The sequence below is a fragment of the Vitis vinifera genome, chromosome 16, assembly GCF_030704535.1.
Source record: "Vitis vinifera cultivar Pinot Noir 40024 chromosome 16, ASM3070453v1".
In the NCBI taxonomy this organism is placed as follows: Eukaryota; Viridiplantae; Streptophyta; class Magnoliopsida; order Vitales; family Vitaceae; genus Vitis; species Vitis vinifera.
The window spans coordinates 23,305,932-23,314,891 of NC_081820.1; positions in this window are offsets into that span (position 1 = coordinate 23,305,932).

Consider the following 8,960-nt stretch of genomic DNA (forward strand, 5'->3'; position numbering starts at 1 on the left):
GTAATGAAGTGGTTAAGGACGAAGATGGCCAAGATATTGAGGATGCAGTGGCTACTCTAATCTACTCAATATCCAAGAAGTGTAGGTCTTCTATTTTGAAAATGAAGATTAACATAATGCTGGGCTGGAAGAACATTGCCATTAGAAGTCCATTCAGGAGCTTTGCTGAAGAAAATGGCTTCTGCAAATTTCTTTTTTAACTTAAAGCCTTGGGTTAAGCTTAAGTTAATCTTTCTGCCAAAATTGCTTACTTGACTAGGATCTGAACAAATAAGCTGGTAGACTAACCCGTACTCAAGAAGCATTTCAGGAGTTTCTTAAAACCATGAGTCTTAATATGCAGGACAACTGAATCTAAGATGTCTGCATCTCTTAATCTAACTGTGAAGTTAGGATAACACTGGAAATAAACTGGGCCATCATTCAGTCCAGCTTGGACTGCGCCTATAATAAAATCTCTGTATTCGAGATGCCTATTGTCCCTTAAACACATGACAATAGCGGTGTTTAAACCTAATCTTGTCAAAGGCTTAGCTGCTACTTGAATCATACCAAAGTGTATGAAATTATAGCCATCTTTCTTATGCTTTTCAACGGATCTGTTATCTAGAACCGACCATATAGGCGATATCAGAACATAAAATAAAATGAAAAATAAAATAAAAATTAAAACTTAATTAAAAACCATCCATATAGGAGGTAATCAAAACATACTTATTGGATTATCAGAGAGCATGGTTTAATGCTTTTCTGATCCAGAATAGGGACTTCCATCATTCATGGATGTTCTATTTTCCATCTAAGAATCAGCTTTCCTCTTTCCCATTTTGGTTCTACAGTTGGTGGACTTATTATGGTCCAACTATTAAGATCAGCTTTCTTCCCTTGTCCATTGTAAGATATTTCTCCTTATGTATAATATAAGTATGTTTTGATTACCTCCTATATGGATGGTTTTTAATTAAGTTTTAATTTTTATTTTATTTTTTATTTTATTTTATGTTCTGATACCGCCTATATGGTCGGTTTTAATTAAGCTTTATTTTTAAGTTTATGTTTTTATTTTGTACCGCCTACATGGTCGGTTTTAAGCTTATTATGAACTAACAAGTTTTTTGGTTCTTTTTCTTTAAATTTCTTTGTTGGATATCTTCTGTATTTTCTAACCCTCTTCTTTGTTTTGTATATATATATATATATATATTTGTATTATTTATAAGATAATCAAATATAAAAAAATTATTATTTTTTATTTTTTATTTCTCGATACTTTCATAAACCAAATATGATATAAGGATTCTTGAATAGGGTAATCGTGCATTTAATTTATGTCAATTTCAAATATTTTTATTAAAATAATTTAATACCATAACTTAAAATTAAAAATGACTTTAAATATCAAGATAAAATAATTAACTTATTCTTATTTAAATCTAAAATTATATTTTAAAAAATTGAGATCGATATAAATTAAATCAATAAATCACTTTTAATTAATGGTTTACCAAATACCCTGGTTCCACCTTGCTTTGAAATCAACAGAATTTGGATGAACAAGCAAACCAATCCAACACCGCTTGGCTCAAAAGACTGAATTCCATTTCTTGATGGGAACAAAGATGAAGGAAGACCATGTACTTAAACAGAGGTAAATTAAGTCAAATCAAAACTGTGCCTTTTTTTTCTTTTCCTTTCCCTTTCAGGTGGTCCCAATGAACACCCACAGATGCAAGGTGGGGAAAATGGGATCCACCTTTACAGCAATATCCCATTTCTGGCTGTTGCTTGAAAGTCCCCTACGTTCACTTAAAAAGAGTATGATAGGAGTGTGTTTCCATTTCTGGTATCAGTTATTCTACAGGGTATCTAAGAATGGAGAAGGCACCAACAAAGGCCACAGACACAATCATCGATTCGTAGTGAGTGAGCTCAACACGTGGTGGGTGCTTCCTTGGAGCTGTGGGGCGTCCCCTACTCCTAGCTAGTGTGTGGCATGGCCTCTTCCCCACGCTATAAAGTGATGGATTGTGGCCTCTCACTCACTCAAGTCTCTCATTAGACATGGATGTAAAATTAATGGAATATAAGTTTGGTTGGAAGGAGGATGGGTAAGTGGGGTGGGATGAGTTCCTTATTCATAAGAACGGAAAATCTGCCCTTTTTTTTAACATGCTTCTTGCCAAACCCATGGATTATGATACATTACTACCACCACACACCTCCTCTCTCTCTCTCTCTCTCTCTCTCTCTCTCTCTCTCTCTCTCTCTCTCTCTCTCTCTCTAATAAAGCATATATCAATCTTGTCATCTTCTCAATACATCATAACATGGTTAAAATATCTCTCTCTCTTTCTCTACATAATAAAGCAAAAATCAATCTCTCTCTCATTACATAATGAAGCATATATCAATCTTGTCATCTTCTCAATGCATCATAACATGGTTAAAATATCTCTCTCTCTCTCTCTCTACATAATAAAGCAAAAATCAATTTCTCTCTCATTACATAATGAAGCATATATCAATCTTATCATCTTCTCAATGTATCATAACATGGTTAAAATCTCTCTCTCTCTTTACATAATAAAGCATAAATCAATCTCTCTCTTATTACATAATGAAGCATATATCAATCTTGTCATCTTTTCAACGCATCATAACATGGTTCAAATATCTCTCTTTCTACATAATAAAACATAAATCAATCTCTTTCTCATTACATAATGAAGCATATATCAATCTTGTTATCTTCTCAATGCATCATAACATGGTTAAAATATCTCCCTCTCTCTCTCTCTCTCTACATAATAAAGCATAAATCTCTCTCTCTCTCTCATTACATAATGAAACATATAACAATCTTATCATCTTCTTAATGCATCATAACATGGTTAAAAGTTGTAGTATCAATTGTCGATTCTATATGTTGCAAGGTGTATTGGTCTTGTCAGCTTAAATTGATATATAATGTATTTATACTATAATATTTATTTCATTCCCTTTTTCTCAAGTTTTGGTTAGATCCGCTTAACCCATATTGGTTTAAAATTTTATTAAATACCTCTAACTTTTTCATTTTACATTTTCGCTTCGTTGATACAAAAATTTTGTTGAGGATAAAATTTTGATAAAAATCTCAACAAGTTGATACCTTGAAAGTGACATCTATATGTGTTACTTTTTTTTTTGGAACATGAAGTCATGCTAGGAAAATCCTCAAAAACATGAAAACCTTAAATTTATTTTTAATTAAGTACATAAAGCCAAATAGCTCGAGAAAATTCAATAATAAAAATAACAAAGTGTTGAAACTATCATAAGAATCATTTGGGATATATAAACCCCACAATTTTGAATGAATTAACTTAAAATGTTTGTATATATTTCATGTTAAGTGATTAATTAAATTAGACACTTATTTGCTTAGAAGATTGACCAACGTTATAGATATAAAACTAAATGAAAAAAATTAAATGGCTTGCATAGATTTAAATGCCGAATGATTAAATAGGTACAAAATATGATACTAAAATATAATACTAACGTGGTGTTTGTTTTTTCGACTTTTTGCTGAAAACAATTTGTTTTCAGAATATAGATTATTTGTTTTTCTACTTTTTTATAACTTATTATAAACTTTTTACTAAATAGAAAAAACCAAAATATGTAACTTTTTTTAAATAAAAAAAATAATACATTGGTTTTTCTTTACTTTTTAATACTTAATATAAATAAAATACTACAAAAACAAACAATCTAATATTTAACACTATTAAACATTAAAGTTCTATTTAGAATTAAGTAAAAAAAACACACCACTTAAGGGAAAATAAAACATGAAATAACAAGATTAAGAATGAGAATAATAAAGGCAATGCATAGAATTATGATAAAAATCCATTTCAATCAATATTATTCCATAAGTCAAGATCGATAATTTAAAAAATAATATTTTTTCCTTTAATTTTAGGATATTTATTATTATTATTATTCTTATTATTCATAATATATTCTTGTATAAATTTGTAAAATGAAATAGTAAAATTCACCCAACTCTTCATGGTGTAGAGTTAGGGGAGGAGGCTCGTACTTGGGTCTTCTCCATAAATGGTCAAATGCCTAAAAGGCTTGACCTAGCCTTGCCAAATCCAATTAAACATCACAAATTTCCTACTATGTCGAGTGTTCTATCAATATTCTTTTTAATTTGATTCCAATTAAGCTAAGCATAAAAAATTTCCTATTATGGCAAAAACAAATCATCTCCTTATTTCATAGTGTCGGTGTTCTAGCCTTCTTATTAATGTTCTTCTTAGTTTAATTGAAATCAAACTAAACATCGTAAATTTCCTATTGTAACAAAATCAAATGATCTATTTAGTTTGTAGCTTTAGTGTTCTTCAACATCTCTTAAGTAGAGAAAAACTTGCTAAAGACATTAAAGATGATGAGGTAAGCAAAAGTCTTATCCTACAATACTAGTTATCGATCAATAACGATAAATTCGTCACTTCATGAGTTCTTATAAAAAATCTTACTAAAGCTAATTTTAGACCTAGACAAAGTTTGTCCATTTACACATGATTTAGGATAAAGGTATGATTTTTTTTTTATTACTATGCTTACTAAATTACCGTATCATTCTTTTAGCTAAATCATAGTAGCTCTTCAAGGACACATACAATCACTCACTACTTAGAAGGATGAGAAAAAATGTTCTTAGAGTATGTATAAGTTTTTATTTGGATAATATAGTTATGGTTGAAATGCTCGAGGATTATTTGAAGGGAAGAGGCTTTACTTTTCCTACATATTGCAATTTAAAAAAAAATGAATAATTTGATAGTTTTATCAAGTCTTTGTCAAAAGAAACCTTCATCAAAGAAGACACAGGATGTCAGAACATAGAATAACAATAATAAAGACGTTTGATTTTTTACTTTAGGAAATAATATTTTTCTTAATTTTAGGATATTCATTATTATTTCTTTCTTTGTATAATTCACAATACATTCTTGTATAAATTAAATAATAAAATTCATGTCTTCCATTTCCAAATTATCAAACTCTTCAAATAAACCTTTAAAAAGATGGAAAGTACAAAAAGAAATGAGTCAAAATCATATTTGAAGGATTACTTAGCTGCTAATTGTTACAGGATGCTTCAAATGACCCTCCCCATGGGCTTATATAGGAGGAGGGAAGCTTTTGGAGACTCCTAGAGCCATCTACACTAAGACATTGGTGGGAAGAGTGTGGAAGGTTCTAGAGATGCCTAGAGATGTCCACACATCTCTACACTATGGTGAAAGGCATGAGAGGAGTCCAAGGCTTTTTAGAGAATTCTAGAGATCTCTTGTATATTCTTGTACATAGGGTTGTACATAGATTAATGTAGGGAGTTCTAGAATATTCTTGATTTGTAAGGAACCCTCCAAGGTTCCAGAGAGTTCCATTGGTGCCTATAAATAGGTGAGACCCTCATTTGGCCAAGGCACCACCCAAATCACTTCCTAACCAAGCAAGTGAGCCTTCAAGCACTTGTAAAGGTTTCCTTGAGTTAGTGAAAGCTTCGATTCTTTAAAGAGTTGCCTACTAAGCTTCTCAAGCTTTTGAGTCACAAGTGTCTTAGCCGAGCAAGCTAAGCATTGAGGAGCAAGGCCAACTTAGCAAGATTAAGCGTCTTCACTTGCCTAAGTGTTACACGAGCTTAGTGAACAACTAAGTCCGTGACATAATGCTAACTAATATCCTATTGTGAAAGGAGACTAAATGCTTCATCTTTTTCTTTAGATAAATAGCTTGGAGATTAAGTGCACTTGCTAATCTTTTTGCTCATGGTTGGACTCTAAAATAGTAAAATTCCATAATTAAATATAAGAAAATCTTAGTGCTTGCTCCAATTGATATGAGTTGAGTGGGAAGTTAGAACATGGAAAACTTTTTTCAACTAGAATAATTACTAATCAAATTGATGTTACCATGACTAAGGATAAGAAGTGTCATTTGCAATCTAGATGACTTATTCACCATATTTTCATATAAAAGTCTAATAAATTATTTAGATTAGTTGTGCGTTTTATGACACCCAAGCCACTAAAAGTGTTACGACTAAAGAAAGAGGATATAAAGACATGATTGCAATTTGAAAATAAGAAGAAGAGTCTAAGAAGAAGAGGTCTTTTAATAAATTAACTTATTAATTTAATATGATTTAATAATTTAAGTGATTATGTATATTAAGTATGTTTGGTTAATAACTAATAAATTAAATATGATTTTAGTAAACCAATTTAATGATTTAGTAACTTAAGTATAATTCAACTAAAATTCATTTTAAGTCATTAATCATTACGTATTATGTTTATCAAATATTCTCGATATTTGATAAAACTTAATACTTATTACTTAATAAATTAAGTTGACTTTAAGTTAAATTATAATTAAGTTGTTAATTTAAAACTTATTACTTAATTTTTATTTTTAAGTATTAAGATTGTTTAATAAAATTAACTTAAAATTTATTTTAAATCATCAAATTAACATATTTATTATCATAAATTATAATTATGATAAAAAAAAAGAATAAAAATAGAGATCGTAGAGTAACAAAGGAGATTGGCCTAGAGATAATTACGGTAAATGATAATAAAAAGGTAAAATGAAAATGCACGTCTACTTAAAAATAAATAAATTATTTTTATTTATTACTTCAAATTGTTTTTTACTTTAATTCATAACATTAACTTATTTTACCAAACATACTTAATTTACTTAATAACTTAAATTAAGTTATTAAGTTGACTTATCAAATACTAATAAATTTCAAATTTAATTAAAACTGTTAAAGAAGTTAAACAAGTTGTGAAATTGAGATTAAAACTTATTTATGTTGATTGATAATAAAATAATGTTATAAATTAGCTAATAACTTATCTTTTGTTCACGTCTATAAGAATAGTTTAATAAATTAAGTCGATTAAACTCAGCCTTACTTTTAATCTTCATTAATAAGAAAGTTAAAACCTAGAATATTAAATCCACTTCTCATCTTTATTGTCACAACAAGACATACAAATCTTTGAATCTTTATTTGGTATTATGTCATATAATCCTTTCTATCATGGCCTTAATTGTCTTCATATCTTTTCATTATTTGTCTTCCTTTTTCTTCATCCTCCTTTTATGCTTCACTTCATTATCTTCCACTTCTTCACTTGCCTTATATGTCATATCTTTATCTTATTATAATTACAATAATTATTATTGTAATATAAATTTTAAAAATTAAAATAATATTTATCACTAAGGCAATCTATGGTCCAAAAATTCAAAATTCTAATATTGAAATATACCTATATCTTGATTTACCCTCACCATCATTAAAGTGGAAAATCAATAAAATATATTATACATATATTTTGGTGGGAGCCACCAACTCACGAGTCAAATTTGCTCATCAAGATTCAAATGCTAATCGTTGGTGGGTCTCACGTGTCAAACAACAAATTTGTATCGCATTCTATAAAAAGAGAGTGAGATTTTTCTTGGGCATGTGGGCCAACTTCTCATGTATAGGAACAATGTCCTTCATTTTATATAAATATAAAGTTACATTTTAACACTATAAAAAGGAAAGCAATTTAGGAAAATACTTTGCAAATTTTTTAATATAAATTATTTTATTCTTAATAATGGAAAAAGTGGATTTTGACTCACTAATTTTAAAAAATTTATATATAGTAAAATGAACCCCATATTTTATAAATTAGATTTATTTTTAAAATTTCTTATTTTATTGTTGATATCAACTAACAAATTTTTTTGTTTAATTTTATTAAATATATATAAGAAAATGAGTGGATTTATATAATACAGGATGAATTTATCAATGGAGGATTCTAGAGAAAATTTTCACAATGATTTGTATCTTATATTGTACAATAAAAAAATTTATAATATTTTTATTTGTAAAATACTTTTATCAAATTAAAATAATAAATTAAATTTTTGTTAATTTTATTCAATATCATCAAGTAAAATGATATTTCAGAAAATAATTATATGATTTATTAAAAAGTGTATATATTTTAAAATATTTTTAAATTGATAAAGATGAATCTGATTTATAAAAATTTGGATTCTTTTTTCTATATTTTTTTTTCAAATTAATGAGTAAAAATCCACTTTTCCTTTTATTTATTTTAATCCATTTACCTTGCAATCCCATGCCAAAATCAATTAAGCCATCCTAAATACTAAATGAAATCACATAAAATCTCTAGATTTCATCATTCAATAAATATTTGATTTTAAAAAAATCTTTAAAGATTATTTAAAAGAAAATTAATTATCTTAATAAACCCACCTTTTAAAAAATCTTTTAAGATTGTTTAAAAGTAAATAAATAATCACATGTCATACTAAAATTGGTAAATTAATCCACTTTTCATATACTTACAATAATTATTACATCAATTTAGATTAATTTCACTACCTTAACATGTACAAACCACATCTTTTTTAATAGATTAAATAAATATAAGCATAAATATTCCTAATTTATATAAAAAAAAATCATAAAAAAAATCAAATATTTTTTCTAAAATTACAACCCATAGAGGTCCATGGAAGGAAGAAGTGGCGGTGGGTTGTGAATGGAAGGAGAAGTGAGAGTTGGATTAGCAGCGTTGCAATGCACAGGGTCAATACAGAATTTGCAAAAGGGAAAAGAGAAAGAAAACCACCGACCCAATCACAAAACCACTATCTTGTTCTCTGTGGGAAGTATTGATTGGGAAGTGTGAATCCACTGTTCGTCACATCAAGCTCTGTACAGTTTCTGTCTCTAAATCTTCATCTTCTTTGGTTTTTTTTTTTATTTGATTTAAATTTTTGGTATCTGCTCAAGTCGGCGCCTTTCTGGGTCTGGGTAGTCTAGAAATTGAGAGATACTGAAA